Source organism: Rana temporaria, chromosome 4 (genome assembly GCF_905171775.1).
Source record: "Rana temporaria chromosome 4, aRanTem1.1, whole genome shotgun sequence".
Taxonomy (NCBI): Eukaryota; Metazoa; Chordata; class Amphibia; order Anura; family Ranidae; genus Rana; species Rana temporaria.
Window position 1 is genome coordinate 276,995,340 of NC_053492.1, and position 23,743 is coordinate 277,019,082.

Consider the following 23,743-nt stretch of genomic DNA (forward strand, 5'->3'; position numbering starts at 1 on the left):
AATCCCCTGGCTGGAGCAAAGCCACTGGACACTTCTGTATTTTGAGAAATTTGTTGAGGCTTTTCAAATCCAAAATTGGATGATTGTTTCCATTTGGCCTGGAACCATAAACAGGTATGGATAAAAGCTGAGGACCCTGTCCAGTCCTGGATGTGGCACAATTACTTCCATGAGCAAGCAGGTGACAAGGGAGGTGCCTTTTTTTGTGAATTCATGGGAACATCTGCAAATGCCTGCAACATCCCCCCACCTGAGTGGAAACACCTCTTAATAGAGAGGGAGACCTGGAATCTGACATTTTCTGCCTTCAAGAACCAAGTTCTCTTGTGGAACTGGGGTGAAGCTTCTCTCTGGAGGATGAGCCCTGAGTGTGAAGAAAGGATTTCCTCAAGGAAAGATTTTACAGGATAACCCTGCTGACCAGTACCTTGAGCAAAGTGCCCTCTGCATGTGAATGGACAAAGTCTCAAGCGTCAAATCTGCTGAGTGGAATCCTTCAGTGCATCCATAGTAAAACAGAGCGCCCAAGATAACTCTTCTAAGTTTTCATTTGTCACTCACATCATTAGTGTTATCCAAGTTCCTAGACAGGTGCTACATGCGTTCTTAAAGAAGTTGTAAACTTAAAAAAAAACCTGCAAGACAAGGGCATAATGAGCTAGTATGCATCGCATTGCATAAAATACTCAAAAGCCTTCCAGCTGTGCCCACACACCGCTGAGACGGCTGACCTACGGGTTTGCAGGCTCCAGTGCTTCGAGTGGCCAGAGTCGTGGTGATGCCACTCGCACAGGTGCACAGGAGCAGCCGTTCACAGCACAAGGCTCAGAAGGAACGGCATTCATGGCTGTTTCTTCAGAGCGCATGCGCCAGTGATGTCGCTGGTTGCATGCAATGTAAATATTGCCTAAACGGTACACGTTTAGGAGATATTTACACTACCTATAGATAAGCCTTATTATAGGCTTACCTATAGGTAAATGTCAGCAGAGGAAATTGACTTTCTCTTTAAGACTCTGACAGACACTAAAATTATGCTACTGCTGGCTATGTGGCAGCTCTATTCAAATAAAGAGGCCTTCCGCAATGTTTCCAATCTTTATTTGCTGGATCCTTGAAGATGGTAACATCATCCACAGGACATGTCACTCTTGTTAAGATAGAAAAACAGCTGCCTCAATTGAGGGCATACTCCCCCTCTAAAACAAATTCTTACTCCATAGGATACATCTGAGCAAACCCTTTTAGGTGGAACAAATACCTTGTTAGTTTGAGCCCCTTCCACAAACATCACTTTCTCTTATTGAGTGTGAAAGAGAAATTACTGGGAAGTTTGTAGAGGCCACCATGAACCCAAATGTGCCTTCAGGGACTCTGATTCAGGAAGTGGTAAATGTAATCACTGGGAATCATCCCAGATAGTGATGTCAAACCCTTGAACCTGAGGTTCCTTAGACTCATGCGACTCATATGTGGAAAATTCCCCCTTTTATGTCCAGTTTAGCAATATTCACTATCTCCCCATCATCCACACAGTCCTTTTCCAAAAAGGAACAGGTGAAAGAAAGGGAACCTGTTTCTTAGTACCTCGCCCCACAGAGGCGAAAACATTGGAGAGCCCATTCTCTAAACTCGCCAAGCAGCTGACAAATCCTCCTTCGTAACACATGTAGTTTTAGCTACAAGACCAGATAGGCATAACGGATAAGACTCTTTTTAAACCCCTTTCAGGAAAAAACGCATCAGCAGGGCTATGTCTAGTGTCCCTGTGAGCTGATGGTGACAGTTGCATGCTTCCCCCTGCCATGCTTCCTCTTTTTAGGAGACATCAGCCTGCAAAGAAGAGTAACAGGACATGTGTCTAGAAAAGACAGCCCCACTCAACTTAAAAGGCTATTTATGCAAGAAGCAATATGGCATCATCAGGGCAACCCTAGCTGCTAGTGCCAATTCCCCAGGCAATAACTCACATAACCCACAAGCTGCCCTGAGCCTGCCTTGTGTCTCTGTGTGCCTCCTCCAGTACTTCAACGTGCCCTGTATTGCACCTGTCACCATGTTAGGGCAAAAAAATGCTCATATTTAAAAATAAAGATGGCCACTCCATTCTGCGCCCTCACATGCACACATGCACCGAGGAGGATTTGTTTGCCTCCAACAAAATGGCTGTCTGTTGCTCAGCCTCCGTACCTATGATGCTACCAGACAATCGTGCATGCTTGGCCAACACCAACAGGGAAGACGATGGCACAGCTGTGGGGAGGCTTTTAACAGATCAAAAGATCAAACTTGCCTTCCTGTCACCAGGAAGCACAATAACAGTCTACACCCAGTGGACACAGGCTGCCTATAGCATACACCTCCTAGAGGAGAAAAGAGAAAGGGCACACATATACAACTGGAGGACACACATCAAGCTATAGCCAGCAAAACAGTGAATAGAGAAGCTCAAACACAATTGCCCCTAGTGGAGGAAATTGGAAAAATTTAAAATCAGCATTAAAATAGATACCAAAACTGGTTTACAGGGACCTACCAATCTGGTCGCAGAATCTGTCTGGGAAGACCAAGATTTTTTTTTTTTTCAATTTCTTTATTTTCATTTTTTCCAACAATTTTCACATCATCTTTACAGAGCCTATATATTGTTATTAATAATTATAATTCAAAATCCAAAAGGTCGGTACATAATTAAATATATTTTCCCACCATCTTATTCTTTACGTGCCTTTCAAACAGGCAAACAGTGGTTAGGGTCAGAGGATTCTATGCATCACACATTGTGAATTCCCATTCTCTAAGGAATAAAAAAAACTAAAAACGAAGAAGGAAAAGAAGAGAAGAGAAGAACCAGGGATGTAGAAGGGCATATAAAGAGCATCTTGGAAGACCAAGATTAAACCTTCAATGTCTAAGTAGACCCTTCAATGTCTAAGTAGACCCTCATATATGCAGGGTCCAGTGCCAAATAGTCATATTACAGGTAATCCCTGCATGTTTGTTCAAATCTCATTGTAGCAGAGCCAAGGCACTATCCATCTTAGTGTCCCAGCGGTAGTATTGGATCCAGATAACACAAATTTCCTGATCCCTGTTGGAACAGGCACATCACTGGCCATCACCTTAAAACACTGGCAAAAAAACTTAACTCTTTCATCAAAATTTACAATTTTAAACAGTTCTCCTTGAAAATTAAGCTCCCAGAACACTCTCTCGAACATTCTCTCGAAGTCTCAAAGGGCCAGATCCACGTAGGAGATACGCCGTCGTATCTCTGAGTCTGAGCCGTCGTATTTTTTTTCGCCTGATTCAAAGAATTTTGCTAAGATATGACCAGCGTAAGTCTCCTACGCCATCGTATCATAACTGCATATTTACGCTGGCCGCTAGGGGAGTGTACGCTGATTTACGCCTAGAATATGTAAATCAGCTAGATACGCCAATTCACGAACGTACGCCCGGCCGTCGCAGTACAGATACGCCGTTTACGTTAGGCTTTTTCCGGCGTAAAGTTACCCCTGCTATATAAGGCGCAGCCAATGTTAAGTATGGACGTCGGGCCAGCGTAGAATTTTCCGTCGATTACGTTGTTTGCGTAAGTCGTTCGAGAATAGGGTCATTTACGTTCACATCGAAAGCATTGGCTTTTTGCGGGTTAATTTGGAGCATGCGCACTGGGATACTTTCACGGACGGCGCATGCGCCGTTCGGAAAAAGTGTCATTTACGTGGGGTCACAATACATTAACATAAAACACGCCCACATGTTCCATATTTGAATTAGGCGGGCTTACGCCGGCCTATTTACGCTACGCCGCCGCAACTTTGCTTTGAGAATACTGCACTTGCCTGTCAAAGTAGCGGCGGCGTAGCGTAACTACGATACGCTACGCCTGCTTAAAATTACGTCGTTCTACGTGGATCTGGCCCAAAGTGTTTATCTTCTTTGTCCTTCACAACTACAGGAAACAGTAATGACACAGAGGTTGGTGGAAGGAATCATTAAGCACTGTGTTGAACCAAAGCAGATCAACATTCCTGAATATGTCACTTTCCCAGTTTTTTCCTATTGAACCAAGTTGTCACAGTCTGGGGTCAGGCTCGGAGACCAGTGGTTGCAGCAGTAGAAAGGTTTACAGGTAGTCAGCTGGAAATGTTTAAGAAGATCCCCCTAGTGGATGATAAGGGCTGATCTGAAACGCAAGGTCTAAGTACTAACCAGAGCTCCTGATGGCAGAGATGGGTTTTGCTGCATGTTAGTACCAGGTCATGGTCCTCAGGATTACCCCACCCCAAGGTAAGCAAGTCAGAATCCAGTCACAGATATAGCAGGTATGAATCAAGCAAAAGTGTAGTAAATAAGCCAAAGGTCGGTAACAAGTAGTAGCTGGATGGGATTAGATGAATACATAGTCAATGAACAAACCAAGTTAAAAGCTTAGTTGATGGCAAGCCAAGGATATGTAATGAGTGGTAGAAAATATAAGGATAGCAGCAGGTATGCAAAGGAGTAAGATATTGGATGGAGAGAGGACATTAATCTGGAAAAAGAGGAAGTGCAGAGACATGGCTTAAATTATAAAGTTTATAGGAGGAACAAAGGGTTTAAGAAAAACAAGACACAGGGAAAGGTTGTCTTAGGCCCCGTACACACGGTCGGACAAAACCGATGAGAATAAACCAGACCGAGGTTCAGTTTCATCGGTCCTAACCGACTGTGTGTATAGCCCATCGGTCTGTTTTCCTTCGGTCCAAAATTTTAAAACATGCTTCAAAACCGAACCGATGGACCGCTGCCCGATCGGTCCAAACCGATGGTTAGTACAGAAAAGCATCGGTTCAAAACCCGTGCATGCTCAGAATCAAGTCGACGCATGCTTGGAAGCATTGAACTTCGTTTTATTCAGCACATCGTGTGTTTGACGTCACCGCGTTCTGACCCGATCGGTTTTTGGAACGATGGTGTGTACGTATCAGAGCCTGTACTCACCGAGACCGAGATGCTGAGGGCGGCTCACCTTTGCGATCCTGTGCAGACCACTCCCTGGAGTTGGGACAGAGGAGGGACGGCACAAGGAGGCACCGGTGCCGGGAGCTGGCAGGCAGACTTGGTGCAGCTGACGGAAGCAGGGCAGGTGCAGAAGACTGGAGACAAGCGTTGGTCAGGCAGGAACTGGTAGGTAAGTCTGGTAGGGTCCACAGGAGATGAAGGCAAATCCGAGTCACAGGCCGAGGGTCAAGGGCAGGAGAGTTCAGAGGGAGTCCATGAGAGCAAGCCAAGGTCAAGGGGCAGGAGACAACAGCAATCCAGGTAACATTAGCCAAAGGGTCAGAGGTTCCAGGTGAGAGGAGAGTCGTCAGGAATTCCGGGTCAAAACAGGCAGGTACGGCAACAGGTAAACACATAGGAGCTGAAGACAAACCAGCAACCTGTTCAGGGAAGGCTGCTGGTTTAAATAGGAGTGTCCGGCCTCTGATTGGCCCCAGGGTTGCCGCATACCTGCACGTGCGCGCTTCCACGCACACGGCGGGAGCCGGGAATGGAGCCCTGACAGTACGCATATCAGGCCGTCAGGCCACTTCAGCGGTGAACTGATGAAAATGGTCCGTCGGACCATTCTCATCGGTTTTGGCCGACCGTGTGTACGGGGCCTAAGGAATCAGGCAAGTAACTGTCCAGCATACCTGGTGTGCACTGTAATAAGAGCCACAGCTAGACACCAAAGAAGTTGCAGGTTCAGACCCAGGTCCTGACATTAGTGGTGTTCTGATGGTGCAAGCAGGTGGAAAGGTAAATGATTATGTTTAATGACAGGGTAGCTTTAAAGCCAACAGGCACAATAAAGATAAAACAGTTATACTTTCCTTTTCCTCGAAAAGTAAACAAGAAAATGTGCCTAATGTAGAAAAGGCCCTTATAACAAATGCATTTTTCTTGGACCTGTCGTACAGTTTTAATGCTAGTGATCTTTGGTCACCTGAACATTAGCGTGTCTGTTAAACTATTGCTGCACTACATAGGAAAACATATAACAAGCCTACTTCTTTCTTTGATTACTTTAACTGATATTGATTTCATACAGGATTTTAGAGTATCTTGGATATCCAAGGTCTGGACAAAGGACTAATAACGTGTATGGATACAGCAGATAGCGACATTATTTAGTTGGTGTATCAGAATATATTGCCCTATACCTATAGTCACCACTTTACATGATAAAACCCATAAACATTCATTTAAAATGAACAATTAACATTAGCAAAACCACATGAAAGGATTGATTCTAATCCATAATATCAAGCTTTTCTAAATGCATGAACCCAGCCATACCTCAGAAAATAATTATTTGTTGCTGCTTTTTTCTTGCACAATGTAATATCTTCTTGAGCGAATGGTTTAATGAAAGCTTGTATGTGCTGCAACAGAATGCTAAGAGAAATCAAGAGATTAGTGGTGTATTGCTCATTGCCTTTCCTAAATCTGAACAGCTGGAGCTGATAAAAGTCCCCCTATAAAACCCAGTTGCCTCATAAAAATCCTTCTTTTATAATAATGTAATGTAACAAAAGTAGAGTGCTTTGTTTTATACACTTCATTGCAGAGTCCAGCTTTTTCTCGATTATGGTGCAGTACACCAGCTCTTTTGGGCTTTATTGTAGCTCATTATTGCAATCAATTAAAATTCCTCCTTCTGTTTCAATTCATAGAAACATGTTTTCTTCTCATCAGTAGCTCTTTATTCCTCATTATCTGAAAATATGCTTTGCTGTGTGTATTTTTGTTTCCAGATCATAATATGTTTTTATTCTAGTGAAATCAAATTGCACCCTTGGTCATTGATCTTTTGGCACAAACTATGAGGCAAAAGAAAAAGTAATCTCCATCAATGTAGAGTAAATTGAGCTGGAAACCTCCTTATTTTCTGTTGTTCTGAAAAATGTGGTTGTGAAACAAGAGCATTTGTAATCACTCTTATTTTGAAGATTATTAACAAGATAAAATTCAAAGTGTAACTACACCTATGTAATTTGTCCTTGCTAAATTTATATGCTAAACCAAGATAGCAAAATAATCCACTGCTGTATACAGTATGTTGTAATAAAGACGTTAAAACTGGATTATGTTAAAACTTGTATGCAATTGTGAAAATTCAGTTTAACCCTTGTGTTTAACTAAAATAATGGTTTACTTGAATGAATGAATGAATGAATGAAAAACTTATAAAGCGCGGCGCATGCGAACTGAATCGCTTCTGGGCGCTAGTTGTTCGTGTCTCATGACATCAAAAGAGCAGAGTTTTGATTCGTCTTCTGAAAGTCAGGTGAAAGTCACTTAAATTAGATTGTGGTTATTGCACAGTTGGTGTTGGTTCCAGGAGTTAATTTAACATCAGGTACCTTCAGTAAGGTAGTTCTATACCTGCAGGAATGTCATGCACTGTTAGTCCCTGAATTGATAGTAACTAACAGAAAAGTTCTAGTAGTTTTTAGGAATTAAATGATCTGTCCGCCCAAAGCTAAAGGCCTTTGGTAGCTGCTGGTGAGTCAAGATCCATTCACACTTTAAAGATCCATTGTGGCACATTAATGCATGTTACATTGCACATTAAGCATTAAGGCAGCATATGTTTTGTCAAGGGGCTTTTAACACACTACAATGTATCAAAAAAGAAACAGGAATCTTTACTAACAAAGCAGATCATGGCAACATGTGATAAACCATATTGTACTCTTAGATTAGCATTTCCAAGCAAAGTTAACAAAAACTTGTAATAAGGAAATAGTAATGGAAATACAACAGCAGATGTGCAAAAGTACAGCCTAACTTTCAAAATTATGCAAAGGCTCAAATTACACTGTGCTCCTATTTGATCCAAAACCTTTTTAAACCAAGCCCCTTGACAAAGTCTGACAAAGTCTGTTGTGAAGAAATGCATTGGGTGGATCTAGCGTTGCTGACATCACCATGTCCACTCGAGTGAAGCCTCGTACACACGACCGAGGAACTCGACGGGCGAAACACATCGTTTTCCTCGTCGAGTTCCTTGTTAGGCTGTCGAGGAACTCGACAAGGCAAGTTTCTCCACTCCCGTCGAGGAAATAGAGAACTTGCTCTTTTTTTGGCTCGTCGAGTTTCTCGACAGTTTCCTCAATGAAAATGTACACACGACCGGTTTCCTCGGCAAAAAAATATCTCCCAGCAAGTTCCTTGCTGGTTTTTGCCGAGAAACTCGGTCGTGTGTACGAGGCCTGAGCTGCGTTTTTGTAACATGCTGTCCCCATTTGGTAAATTTGTGAGTACCTTTATTTTTTACTAATAAATTGGTGTTATGAAATACTACACTATAATGCCACGTACACACGACCGTTTTTTCCGTCGGAATAAACTCTGATGGGTTTTTTCGACGGAATTCCGCTCAAGCTGTCTTGCATACACACAGACACACCAAATTCTGACTGTCAAAAACACAGTGACGTACAACACTACGACAAACCTAGAAAAATTAAGGTAAATGCTTCTGAGCATGCATCGAATTGTTTCCGAGCATGCATGTTTTTTTTTTCTCCGTCGGAATTCTATACAGACAAACAGAATTGCCGACGGAAAAAGTCAGGTGGGGCATACACACCGTCGGAATATCCGATGAAAAAATTTCGTCCTGAGTGGCAAACGATATCCCAATCTGACTGCAGCTGGGAATACCAGGAAATAATGCAAAGGTATAAGCGCTGGTAGACCTCTTGATTTCTGAAGTCTTTATCTTTGGTAAGCAGTGTATCCATGGCTAAGCACTGAAGCACTTGCACAGGAGAGAAGCATTTGTTGTTGCTACACCAGACACCTTGTCACAGATCTTCACAGACTATATACTGTTTTTAATGAATAATCTTCACTGTATTTTATTTTCACAATTGCTTTCACTTGTAATTACTAAAAATGACCATACAGTTGTGTTCAAAATTATTCAACCCCCCAATGCTGTAAAGGGTTTTAGGGAATTTAGTGTACATTTGTAATTGTATTCAGAATGAAATCCTACTGTCAGGGCACCATTCCCGTCTCTGTTGGGTCCCGCGCATGCGCAGGGCAACGGGGCTCTGGCGCATGCCCGGGCACAATGTGCACGCGCGCATGCGCGGTACAGCAGCGCGCCGTGTGCGTGGACATGCGCACAGGCGTGCACGTGACAGCCCTGTGGCCAATCGGAGGACTGACAGTCCTATTTAAACCAGCCTCATCCCCTGAACAGGTTGCTGGTTTGTCTTAAGCTTCTATGTGTTTACCCGTTGCCATATCTGCCTGTTTTGACCCGGACTTCCTGACCACTCTCCTCTCACCTGGAACCTTTGACCCTTTGGCTAACGTTACCTGGATTGCTGTTGTCTCCTGCCCTTGACCTTGGCTTGTACCTACGGACTTCCTCTGTTTTCTCCAACTCTTGACCCATGGCCTGTGACCCGGATTTGCCCTCGTTTTTCTGCTTGATCCCTCTGGACTTCCTGTCAGTTCCTGCCTGACCTACAGTTGTCTCCAGTCTTCTGCACCTGCCCTGCTTCCGTCAGCTGCACCAAGTCTACTTACCAGTTTACGGCACCGGTGCCTCCTTGTGCCTTCCCTCCTCTGTCTCAAACTCCAGGGAGCGGACTGCGCAGGGTCGCAAAGGTGAGCCGTCCTCAGCATCTCGACCTCGGTGAATACAGGTTCCTGATAGTACAAACCAGCCAAATGTCTGAGGCCGACAGGGCGCGCTCACCTTTTGAGACACTGTGTCAGCAGGTTTTCGCTTTAACAGAAGCAGTTCAGAAACTTCAGGAAGGCTACCTCCAGATTGATGGCCGCCTCCAACACCTGGCGGCTCCCCTGGTCCATCCGCTGCTGCTTTAACCTCTTCACCCGGACCCTCAGCTCCTCAAGCTCCTGCAAGCTCTGCCATGATGGGGACTAACCCCGAACCTCGTGTACCCATGCCCGAGCGATTTGCAGGAGATCGCCGGAAGTACCGGGCCTTCAAAAACGCCTGTTCTCTGTACTTGGCCCTGCAACCCAGAACTTTTGCTTCCGAAGCTGTGAAGGTCGGGTTCGTCATCTACCTCCTTTCAGATGAGCCCCAAGCATGGGCACATTCCTTAATGGAACAACGAAGTCCAATACTTGACACCATTGATACTTTCTTCACCCACATGGCTAAATTATACAACGACCCTCTGCGTGCAGCCACAGCAGAAGGTACTCTGCACAACTTGAATCAAGGGAGACGACCGGTGGAAGATTATACTGCCGAATTCAGAAAGTGGTCCGCTGACACAGGCTGGAACGAAGTGGCCCTCAAATACCAGTACCGCCAAGGCCTCTCTGAGAACCTAAAAGACGAGCTTGCGAGGTCGGAACCTCCTGCCTCCCTGGAGGATTTGATCCAAACTGCCACTCAGCTTGATAGGCGCCTTCGGGAACGTCGTTCGGAGAGGTTCCAGGCCAACCGTCCCAATTGGGTCCCGCCCAGATATGCTCCAGCACCACCTCTTCCCCCAGCTCCACCGAGCACCTCACTACCCGAACCGGAGCCTATGCAGCTTGGCCTAGTACGAGCCCCTCTCGCTCCACAAGAAAGACTCCGGAGGCGTCAATCCAACCTCTGCCTGTACTGCGGAGCCGCCGGACACTTCTTGCGCACCTGTCCAGTGAGACCTTGTAAGTCGAAACCTCCACCTGCTATCAACTACCATGTTACCAATTTGCCTCAGACTTATGTTGTCCTCTTTCTTTCCCTACAGCTCCCGGAAGGGGCAACTCGTCTGCCGGCAATAATTGATTCCGGGGCCTGCAGCTGCTTCCTGGACTCATCCTTGGCCAAAAAGCTGCGCATCCCCTGCCGAACCAAGGATTTTCAGCTGCAAGTTCACCTGGCCGATGGCTCCTTTCCCCGTTCAGGACTGATTACCCAGGAAACCCTTCCTCTCTGTGCCATCTCAGACTCCGGACACCGTGAGTTTCTTCGATTGGACTTGATTCCGTCCCCCATGTTCCCCATTATCCTGGGTCTCCCATGGCTGCAAGTTCATCTGCCCTGCATTGACTGGCTCAAGAAAGAAGTCAGTTTCTCTTCCGCCTATTGTTCTCAGCACTGCCTCGCACCGGTTTCAGCCTCCTGCTCCACGTTAACCACTCCACCTGAAGACCTACAGCATGTCCCCTCAGCCTACCTAGACTACAAAGATGTCTTCGACAAACAACAAGCCAATAGTCTCCCACCACATCGGGCATATGATTGCCCCATCGACCTCTTGCCTGGATCTGAAATTCCCTTTGGGCGCATATTCCCCTTGTCAGAGACTGAGTTGAAGGCCCTCAAGGTCTACATTGAGGAAAATTTAAAAAAGAAGTTCATCCGCCCCTCTTCCTCACCAGCTGGGGCGGGGATCTTCTTTGTCGAAAAAAAAGATGGATCACTTAGACCCTGCATTGACTATAGGGAGTTAAACAAAATTGCCATCAAGAACCGATACCCGCTGCCTCTGATTCCCAAGCTATTCCAACGGTTCCGATCGGCCCAGGTCTTTTCTAAATTAGACCTCCGGGGCGCCTACAACCTGGTCCGAATAAGGGCAGGAGATGAGTGGAAGAAAGCTTTTCGGTCCAGATTCGGGCACTTCGAGTATCTGGTCATGCCCTTCGGGCTTTGTAATGCTCCCGCCACTTTCCAGCACCTAGTCAATGACATTTTTCGGCAATATCTGGACGACTTCCTCGTAGTATACTTAGAAGATATCCTCATTTTTTCAGCCACAATGGAATTACATTGGCATCATGTCAGGCAGGTTCTCACCATCTTAAGACAACATAAGCTTTATCTCAAATCAGAGAAATGTGAATTTGAATAGACTTCAGTGCAATTTTTAGGATTCATCATTTCTGTAAATGGGGTAGCCATGGACCCCCAGAAAATCAGAGCTATTCAAGAATGGTCACCGCCAATGGACAAAAAAGGCGTCCAGCGCTTCATTGGCTTCGCCAATTTTTATAGACGATTCATCATCGGCTTCTCGTCTATTGTCTCCCCTATCACCAAGTTGACCCGCCAGGGGCACCACTTTCAGTGGCCACAAGAGGCCCAGGAGGCCTTTATCAAACTCAAAACAGCTTTCTCCTCGGCACCTGTGCTATGTCATCCGGATTCTATGCTGCCTTTTGTCCTAGAAGTTGACGCCTCGGAATCTGCTACAGGCGCTATTCTTTCCCAAAGACAGGGGCCAAAGTCACTCCTTCATCCAGTGGCCTACGCTTCTCGGAAACTAAGTCCTCCTGAGAGGAATTACGACGTAGGCGATAGGGAACTACTGGCCATAAAGTTCGCACTAGAAGAGTGGAGGTACCTGCTGGAGGGGGCAGCTCATCCCATTATCATTTTCACCGACTACAGGAACCTAGAGTACTTACGGTCTGCAAAACGCCTTAGGCCCAGACAGGCTCGCTGGGCCCTTTGCTTCGCTCGCTTCAATTTCCATATCACCTACCGTCCTGGCTCAAGGAATGGAAAAGCTGACGCCCTCTCCAGGATGTTTCCTGAAACGCCCGATACATCCGAACCCAGCACTATCCTGTCGCCTCAAAATTTCCTAATTCTCCCTCAAGCAGATTTGTTGACAACTCTGAAAACAGCTTGCCGACGGTGCCCTGATCATGAGATCGCCTCCTTGGAGAAAAAGGATGACCTGCTGTGGTCTCGAGGAAAATTTTTTGTGCCAACAGAAGCAAGGCAGTTGATTCTAAGCACCTTCCATGATCGTAAATTGGCTGGCCATTTTGGTGCCTGTAAAACCTCCGAGCTAATTTCTCGCTCCTTTTGGTGGCCAAAATGGAGGTCCGACTGCAAAGATTACGTCTCTTCCTGCATTCGCTGCCAACGGAATAAGGGGCCAAACACGAAGACCTGGGGCCTGCTGAAACCTCTACCTATTCCGGAACGTCCCTGGGTCGACATCTCCATGGACTTCATTGTCGATCTGCCCCCATCAGCAGGGTTTACCACGATCCTAGTCGTGGTGGATCGTCTGTCCAAGATGGCGCATTTTTTGCCTATGATAGGTACACCGTCCGCGGCAGATACAGCCAGAATTTTTTTTAAGGAAATCATCAGGCTTCATGGGGTGCCCACAAGCATAGTATCTGACAGAGGTACTCAATTCACATCCAAATTCTGGAAGGAGCTCTGCAAAGCTCTGGAAGTGGAGATCGGTCTGTCCTCGGCCTATCACCCCCAAAGTAATGGCCAGACAGAACGCACGAACCAAACGCTGGAACAATACTTACGCTGCTTTTGCTCAGTCTCCCAAGACGATTGGTCCTCTTTGTTATCTTTAGCCGAGTTCGCCTATAATAATTCCATACATTCCTCCACAAACCAAACTCCGTTCTGGGCTAACTTTGGTTTCCACCCTTCCTTTCTCCCGGACTCCATTCCTGAAGCTCAGGAGGACTATAAGAGGTTCTATGACAAAGGGAGGAAGGATTGCCCAGTCTTCAAAGTGGGTGAGAAGGTCTGGCTATCCGCCATCAACCTCAAATTACCTATTCCCTCTCGAAAGCTGGGTCCGAGGTTCATCGGGCCATTTGAGATCAGGCGGAAAATTAATCCGGTGGCTTTCGAGCTGGCTTTGCCCGAGTCCTACAGGGTCCATCCCGTGTTTCATGCATCCCTACTCAAGCCCGTTGTGTCGGACCCCTTCAACGGAAGAGAAGAACTGCCGCCACCACCGGTGGAGATTGAGGGGGAAAGGGAATTTGAGGTGGAAGCTATCTTGAGTTGTAGAAAGAGAGGAAGGCAACTGCAATATCTCATTAAGTGGAAGGGGTATCCCCCTGAAGATAACTCCTGGGAGCCTTCCCGGAATCTCCATGCTCCTCGCCTGATTCGGGCCTTTCATGTGGAACACCCAGAGTTAATGGCCAGTTTGGGCATCCGGAGTCCGCCCCTTGGGGGGGGGCACTGTCAGGGCACCATTCCCGTCTCTGTTGGGCTCCCGCACATGCGCAGGGCAACGGGGCTCCGACGCATGCCGGGGCGCAATGTGCACGCACGCATGCGCGGTACAGCGGCTTGCCGTGTGCGTGGACGCGCGCATGGGCGCGCACGTGACAGCCCTGTGGCCAATCGGAGGACTGACAGTCCTATTTAAACCAGCCTCATCCCCTGAACAGGTTGCTGGTTTGTCTTCAGCTTCTATGTGTTTACCCGTTGCCATATCTGCCTGTTTTGACCCGGACTTCCTGACCACTCTCCTCTCACCTGGAACCTTTGACCCTTTGGCTAACATTACCTGGATTGCTGTTGTCTCCTGCCCTTTGACCTTGGCTTGTACCTACGGACTTCCTCTGTTTTCTCCAACTCTTGACCCACGGCCTGTGACCCGGATTTGCCCTCGTTTTCTGCTTGATCCCTCTGGACTTCCTGTCAGTTCCTGCCTGACCTACAGTTGTCTCCAGTCTTCTGCACCTGCCCTGCTTCCATCAGCTGCACCAAGTCTACTTACCAGTTTCCGGCACCGGTGCCTCCTTGTGCCTTCCCTCCTCTGTCTCAAACTCCAGGGAGCGGACTGCGCAGGGTCGCAAAGGTGAGCCATCCTCAGCATCTCTGCCTCGGTGAGTACAGGTTCCTGATACCTACAAGGACTTGAATGTCACTTGGGGGTTGAATAAAACTGATAATGATGTGAGCACAGAAAAGACATTTGTGGTTATTTCATTATAAATGTTATGTTATATTTGTCTGACCTACACATGCTTCTTTGATTTAATTGTAAGCAGGATGACTGAATGATCAAAATCAATGTCAAACTGGCCAAAACAATCAATTTCAGTGGGGGTTGAATAATTTTGAATACAACTGTACATTTTGAGTATATAACAACCAATGCATTAGTAAAGCTCTGCATAATGAAGTTCCATCCATTAAGGTGCATTCAGATAGCAACAAGAGAACCTCAATGCGTTTCAACTCATAAAGAGTCTTCATCAGGAAGAAAATTATATATTCTAGGATGTAAATATATATAAGTATTCATTCTATACCAAGTTAATAGTTACACAAAAAAACACAAAACATATTCATATATAAATAAATGACTTTTTTTAGTAACATGCATTGGTCTCACTTGGTTGAGTGTCTTTGCATAATATTTTCTGTACTATTAATTAATGTAAGCAATATGGAATACTGATTTAAAGAGTGCATTGCAACACTTTATATTGTAATCTGGAGCTTGTCCATATTGTTGGTGTGTGTGGTTGCCCTAAAATATTTCCATTCTTTTATTAAATTTTTTGATTCCTTTGGGTTACTATGGAAGAGCCCTGGGGCCATCATAAAAAAAAAATACTAAATTCTGAGTTTCAAAGTCAGAATTCTGAGATTAAAATGTCAGAATTCTGTGTTTCAAAGTCAGAATTCTGAGATTAAATGTCAGAATTCTGAGATTAAATGTCAGAATTCTGTGTTTCAAAGTCAGAATTCTGAGATTAAATGTCAGAATTCAGAGATTAAAAAGACAGAATTCTGTGTTTCAAAGTCAGAATTCTGAGATTAAATGTCAGAATTCTGTGTTTCAAAGTCAGAATTCTGAGATTAAATGTCAGAATTCTGAGATTAAAAAGACAGAATTCTGAGTTTCAAAGTCAGAATTCTGAGATTAAATGTCAGAATTCTGAGATTCTAAATATAGTAGTCTCTATTAGGAGGATTTTAGGAGCAATTAGCAATAATGTAGTAACACCCATAGACCATCATTCTGCAGACATACAAGTCTGGTGCTCTAGATATAGATCTGTAAATCTATCTTAGTTACAGCATACAGTATGGGGAAGCAGGCAATGCTGGGCTCTCTGGTTCCTCTACAGTCCCACAGTTTACTGTCATTTGCTCTAACATAAAGAGGGATGCTGAAAACGAGTGTATTGTGTGTGTGAGTGGGGGGGGGGGGGGATGACACAGCTTCCATAGATAACAGAACACAATGCACCCCAACTTTTAGGAAACATTGCACTGTTGCCCCAACAAGAGGGAATTGTGAGCACAATGTGTGTCTTTGTTCAGAACGGATTGATTATAGCAATTACATATCTGGACTAATTCTTACAGAGAATGAACCTCATATTACACATATCGATACCAGTATATAGCTTGAGAAATAGCTCAATGCATAGGGTGACAGACTTGTGTTTCATATTTTGTGGGTTCGAATCCAGGAAACAGCACAATTTGTTTTTTAGTTATATGTATATATACATATTATTTTATACATTGCTCTTAGATTAAAATAGAGATGTCCCAATACCAATATTAGTAAATCAATATATTGAAAATGTATATGTCTTCAAAAAATTAAGCTCTGAGCTGGATTCGAACCCAAAACTTAAAAACACAGAAGTCTATTACTCTAACCATTGAGCTATAACCCAAAGCATAGAACTCTGCTGTTTTTTTAGGTTTAATATGGGGTTCATTCTCTGTAAGAATTAGTCCAGACATGTGATTGCTATGATCAAGCCGTTCTGACCATAGACACACATTGTCCTTCTGCCTTCTAGCCATTCACAATTCCCTAATGTTGGGGCAACAGTGCAATGTTTCCTTAAAGTTGGGGTGCATTGTGTTCTGTTATCTATGGAAGCTGTGTCACCCCCCCCCCCCCTCACACACAGAATACACTCGTTTTCAGCATCCCTCTTTATGTTAGAGCAGATGACAGCAAATGGAGGAACCAGAGAGCCCAGCACTGCCTGCTTCCCCATACTGTATGCTGTAACTTAAATAGATTTACAGATCTATATACAGAGCAAAAGACTTGTATGTCTGCAGAATGATGGTCTATGGGTGTTACTACATTATTCTTAATTGCTCCTAAAATCCTCCTAATAGAGACTACTATATTTAGAAACTCAGAATTCTGACTTTGAAACTCTGAATTCTGACTTTGAAACTCTGAATTCTGACTTTTAATCTCAGAATTCTGACTTTTAATCTCAGAATTCTGACTTTGAATCTCAGAATTCTGACATTTAATCTCAGAATTCTGACTTTTAATCTCAGAATTCTGACTTTTAATCTCAGAATTCTGACTTTGAAACTCAGAATTCTGACTTTGAAAGTCAGAATTCTGACTTTGAAACTCAGAATTCTGACTTTGAATCTCAGAATTCTGACTTTTAATCTCAGAATTCAGAGTTTTAATCTCAGAATTCTGACATTTAATCTCAGAATTCTGACTTTTAATCTCAGAATTCTGACTTTTAATCTCAGAATTCTGACTTTTAATCTCAGAATTCTGACTTTGAAAGTCAGAATTCTGACTTTGAAACTCAGAATTCTGACTTTGAAAGTCAGAATTCTGACTTTGAAACTCAGAATTCTGACTTTGAATCTCAGAATTCTGACTTTTAATCTCAGAATTCAGAGTTTTAATCTCAGAATTCTGACATTTAATCTCAGAATTCTGACTTTTAATCTCAGAATTCTGACTTTTAATCTCAGAATTCTGACTTTTAATCTCAGAATTCTGACTTTGAAACTCAGAATTCCGACTTTTAATCTCAAAATTCCGACTTTGAAACTCAGAATTCTGACTTTGAAACTCAGAATTCTGACTTTGAAACTCAGAATTCTGACTTTGAAACTCAGAATTCTGACTTTTAATCTCAGAATTCTGACTTTTAAACTCAGAATTCTGACTTTGAAACTCAGAATTCTGACTTTTAATCTCAGAATTCTGACTTTGAAACTCAGAATTCTGACTTTGAAACTCAGAATTCTGACTTTGAAACTCAGAATTCTGACTTTGAAACTCAGAATTCTGACTTTGAGACTCAGAATTCTGACTTTTAATCTCAGAATTCTGACTTTTAATCTCAGAATTCTGACTTTGAATCTCAGAATTCAGAGTTTCAAAGTCAGAATTCTGAGATTTAATATCAGAATTCTGAGTTTCTAAATATAGTAGTCTCGATTAGGAGGATTTTAGGAGCAATTAAGAATAATGTAGTAACACCCATAGACCATCATTCTGCAGACATACAAGTCTTTTGCTCTGTATATAGATCTGTAAATCTATTTAAGTTACAGCATACAGTATGGGGAAGCAGGCAGTGCTGGGCTCTCTGGTTCCTCCATTTGCTGTCATCTGCTCTAACATAAAGAGGGATGCTGAAAACGAGTGTATTCTGTGTGTGAGGGGGGGGGGGTGACACAGCTTCCATAGATAACAGAACACAATGCACCCCAACTTTAAGGAAACATTGCACTGTTGCCCCAACATTAGGGAATTGTGAATGGCTAGAAGGCAGAAGGACAATGTGTGTCTATGGTCAGAACGGCTTGATCATAGCAATCACATGTCTGGACTAATTCTTACAGAGAATGAACCCCATATTAAACCTAAAAATACAGCAGAGTTTTATGCTTTGGGTTATAGCTCAATGGTTAGAGTAATAGACTTCTGTGTTTTTAAGTTTTGGGTTCGAATCCAGCTCAGAGCTTAATTTTTTGAAGACATATACATTTTCAATATATTGATTTACTAATATTGGTATTGGGACATCTCTATTTTAATCTAAGAGCAATGTATAAAATAATATGTATATATACATATAACTAAAAAACAAATTGTACTGTCTCCTGGATTCGAACCCACAAAATATGAAACACAAGTCTGTCACCCTATGCATTGAGCTATTTCTCAAGCTATATACTGGTATCGATATGTGTAATATGAGGTTCATTCTCTGTAAGAATTAGTCCAGACATGTAATTGCTATAATCAATCCGTTCTGAACAAAGACACACATTGTGCTCACAATTCCCTCTTGTTGGGGCAACAGTGCAATGTTTCCTAAAAGTTGGGGTGCATTGTGTTCTGTTATCTATGGAAGCTGTGTCATCCCCCCCCCCACTCACACACACAATACACTCGTTTTCAGCATCCCTCTTTATGTTAGAGCAAATGACAGTAAACTGTGGGACTGTAGAGGAACCAGAGAGCCCAGCATTGCCTGCTTCCCCATACTGTATGCTGTAACTAAGATAGATTTACAGATCTATATCTAGAGCACCAGACTTGTATGTCTGCAGAATGATGGTCTATGGGTGTTACTACATTATTGCTAATTGCTCCTAAAATCCTCCTAATAGAGACTACTATATTTAGAATCTCAGAATTCTGACATTTAATCTCAGAATTCTGACTTTGAAACTCAGAATTCTGTCTTTTTAATCTCAGAATTCTGACATTTAATCTCAGAATTCTGACTTTGAAACACAGAATTCTGACATTTAATCTCAGAATTCTGACTTTGAAACACAGAATTCTGTCTTTTTAATCTCAGAATTCTGACATTTAATCTCAGAATTCTGACATTTAATCTCAGAATTCTGACTTTGAAACACAGAATTCTGTCTTTTTAATCTCAGAATTCTGAAGCCTCGTACACACGGCCGAGGAACTCGACGTGCCAAACACATCGAGTTCCTCGGCCAGTTCAGCACTGAAGCCGCCGAGGAGCTCGGCGGGACGAGAGCTCCCATAGAACAACGAGGAAATAGAGAACATGTTCTCTATTTCCTCGTCGAGCTCCTCGTCGGCTTCCTCGGCCGAAACTGTACACACGACCAGTTTCCTCGGCAGAATTCAGCCAGAAACTCGGTCGGAAGCTGAATTCTGCCGAGGAAACTGGTCGTGTGTACGGGGCCTGACATTTAATCTCAGAATTCTGACATTTAATCTCAGAATTCTGACTTTGAAACACAGAATTCTGACATTTAATCTCAGAATTCTGACTTTGAAACACAGAATTGTGTCTTTTTAATCTCAGAATTCTGACTTTGAAACTCAGAATTTAGTATTTTTTTTTTATGATGGCCCCAGGGCTCTTCCATAGGTTACCTTGTTGGCACTAAGTGCAGTTTGTTTTATATAAACAGAAACATACTTGTGACGTTCCAGAAATGTTATGTGTTTCTAACTTCCTGTTTGGACTTACAAAAAAGCATCTTTGCTGAATTAAAATACCAAGAAGGATTGTCAGCCCTGCCTATTGAACTGCAGAACTTCACCTTTCCCCTTCCCCTCTCTGCCCCACTCCACCTGCATGCAGTAATTTCTTTCCCAGCAAAGCCATACTGCTGCCTTGACTCCCAAGAGCCTGCCAACAGAGTGTGTGTAGGGAAGATGCACTTTTTGGGGATGTGTCTGTGTCAGTGAGAACTGAGCTCCCTGCAGCTGCTCTTCCAAGAATTTTACAAGCCTAGTGATAATGTCACAGAGAGTAATAAAAGCTATTTATCACTATAGGAACAATGTAAAAGACAATTATTGTTGTTATATGAGGGGCATGTAGGTAATGCTTGGACATACCTTTTAATGTGGCAAGCTGTTACCAAGTCCATAGATCTATATGTGCAATGTATTCTTCCAAACATTCACAATAAGTTTATTTTTCCAGGCTGATAATTTAACTCCTCAACCTTCCCTGTTTGTAAGTTATCTTCTCATAAAGCGCAATGCTCTGCAGGTATTCCCTATATTTGCAAAGTGTCTGCTTACTGGGATAAGTTTAATGGAAATGGGCTCATGTGACCTTCTATATGTAGAAACTGACACCTGGCAACAAGTTTTTAAAGAAAAATTAACATATCTTGGTGCAAACTCACAACATTCTGTATATAAAATTAAAAAGGTCCTTGGGTTGCTCTTTAGGCACAATGACAGCAACGGTTCTTATTATGGAAAATAGTATTGTGGAACACAAAAAGAACAAGTGCTCAATTCCTTATGGGAATAGGAACAGACTAGATCAGGGGTGTCAAACTGGCGACCCTCCAGCTGTTCCGAAACTACAAGTCCCATCATGCCTCTGCCTGTGGGAGTCATGCTTGTAACTGTTGAAAAGGGACCCCACAATCAGGAGAGTGTCAGTGTTTGTAAGTCACCACATCCCTAAGGTTATGGAAAAAACATGGAATACCCCCTCAAGGGTGGGACTTTGTAAGTGACACAAACACGTGAATTAGTAGAAAAAGTATATGATTGTAACTGTTAGCCTTGCAATGCCTCATGGGACTTGTAGTTTTGCAACAGCTGGAGGGCCGCCAGTTTGACACCCCTGGACTAGATGAACCTACCCACATGCCAGCACTCTGACATCTATAGTTGTTTGAAATGTTTATGTAAGGATGGCCAACTTAAGAAGTATAAGCCATGACAACCTCAGGAAAAAAACACTCATAAAATGTTTGTGGAAAAATATACACAATCTGCACATCCAAGCAGTGCATATGTTTCTTTTTTTTATATATATATATATATATATATATATATATATATATATATATATATATATATATTTTAATAAATGTTTTCATCACACCTTATATAACAACCATCAAATTGGGTAACCCCCCACTACAGTCCAGCTTTAACATTAGCTGCTCTGCCAATGGTTTGTGGAAGTGAATGAGGAAACAGTTACTATATCTTGGAGAATTACCTCCAGCACTTGCTTCAGAATCCTGGAAATATTGGTCTTTGCAGGGGACACAAAAATGCTGCTGCCTCATCAATTATATGGCATATGCACAATAGACCCAAAACCGATACGGTGCTCAGCATAAATTAATGCACCCCTTTTGAAAGTAAGATTGTAATCAATATCTCAATGAACAGCAGAACAATTTTCAAAATGTTGACAAAAAAAAAGTTTTATAGAACATTTGTTTAGCTTAATACATGAAAGTAAGGTTAATAATATAACTTAGAATACTAAATCTTCAGTTTTACTCAAATTAGTTGATGCAAAACTGAATGTACCCCATGACAAAAACTACTCCATCCAGTATTTTGTATGACCTCCATGATTTGTAAGGACAGCATTAGGTCTAGGCATGGAATGAACAAGTTGGCAACATATTGCAACATCTATCTTTTTCTATGCTTCAAGGATTGCCTCTTTTAGAGACTGGATGCTGGATGGAGAGTGATGCTCAACTTTTCTCTTCATAACTTCCCATAGGTGTCAGATTGGGTTCAGATCTAGAGACATACTTGGCCACTGAATCACTCTCACCCAGTTTTTCTTCAGAAATGCAGCAGTGGCCTTAGATGTGCGTTTTGGATCATTGTCATATTGGAAAAGTGCACAACAACCAAGGGCACGGAGTGATAGTAGCATCTTCTCTTTCAATATAGAGCAGTACATCTGTGAATTCATGATACTTTCAATGAGATGCAGCTCCCCGATACCACCAGCACTCATACAGCCCCACAGAAGGACACTGCCACCACCATGTTTCACTGTAGACACCATGCATTGTTCTTTGTATTCCTCACCTTTGCAACACCATACAGTTTTGAAGCCATCAGTTCCAAAAACATTTATCTTGTTCTCATCACTCCAGAGCACCAGTAGTCTTCTTCTTTTTCAGCATTGGACCTGGCCAATTCCAGGTGGGCATTTTTGCATATGGGCTTTAAGAGAGGCTTCCATCATTTATGACACCCATACATGCCATTCCCCTGCAGTGCAAGCCGTATTGTGTCACAGGAAAAAATCACCCTAGTTTGTCTTTTTACTTCGTAAGTTAACTGCAGTGTGTTCTCCTGTTTGGTGTGGTCAGTTTTTAATATGAAAGCAGAGGGACTGGCAGGAATACCAGGGATTTTACACAAAAGAAGCAATACAAAGAGAACAGGATATTTTTCATACAAGTACATTGTATAGCAGGCACATATCAGGAATATCAAATGTTAGGTTGTCATACTATTTTTAAATTGCAGCTAAAGACAAAACTGTTTTTGTTTTGTTTGTGTGACAATGGATTGGAACACCTGTTATGTTTGCATTGCTGTCCATGCCCCTATTAGTGAGAGTCATCCCAATATTTGTCCTGTTTACTGCTATCACTGAAAGTGAAAGAAATATAAAATTTTGGCAGTCACCAGAACACAAATAAATGGGAAACCTTCCAATGGGGACATTAGTTCTAGTGACAATCAGAGATTCCCTCACTTTGAGTCATTTCTTCTCACCTCCAGTTTTGACCATGGGACAGGAAGCAAAGGGAAATCTCTCCAGTGTGATTAAGAAGGCAAAAAAAACGAACATAGGTTATCACCTTGTTTACTATATGCAAAGAGAAAACATGCTTTGCATTTAGTTATGTATGTAGTGGTTTTCAACAGTATGATTTTCAAGGATAATGTTAGCTGACAACTACACTGTATTCTGGCATCACATATTTTGAATGTGTGATTGAATTTTTGAGTTTTACATTGAAAATTGAAAATATACAGGCTGCCCCCACCACAATAGAGAGACCTTTCCCCAAATCAGGGCAAAATCAGGACCATCCAAACAGAAAATGACAGTTAAGTCCAAAGACTTCAAATCAGTGTCTGAAAAAAAACAAATTAACAGACATTAGGTGACACTGCAAGCCCTTATACCTCCAATATAATTTGGAGAAGGCTAAAGACTTCGGGGCAGATCCACAGAGATCTGCACCTGTGCAGCGTTTTAGAGATACGGTACGCCGCCGTAACTTACTTGTCCTTGGTTCGAATCCATAAAGATTTTGCGCCATAAGTTACGGCGGCGTAGTCTATCTCTGGCGGCGTAACGGCGCGTAATTCAAATCTGCGATTAGGGGGCGTGTTTCCTTTAAATGAAGCGCGTCCCTGCGCCGAATGAACTGCGCATGCGC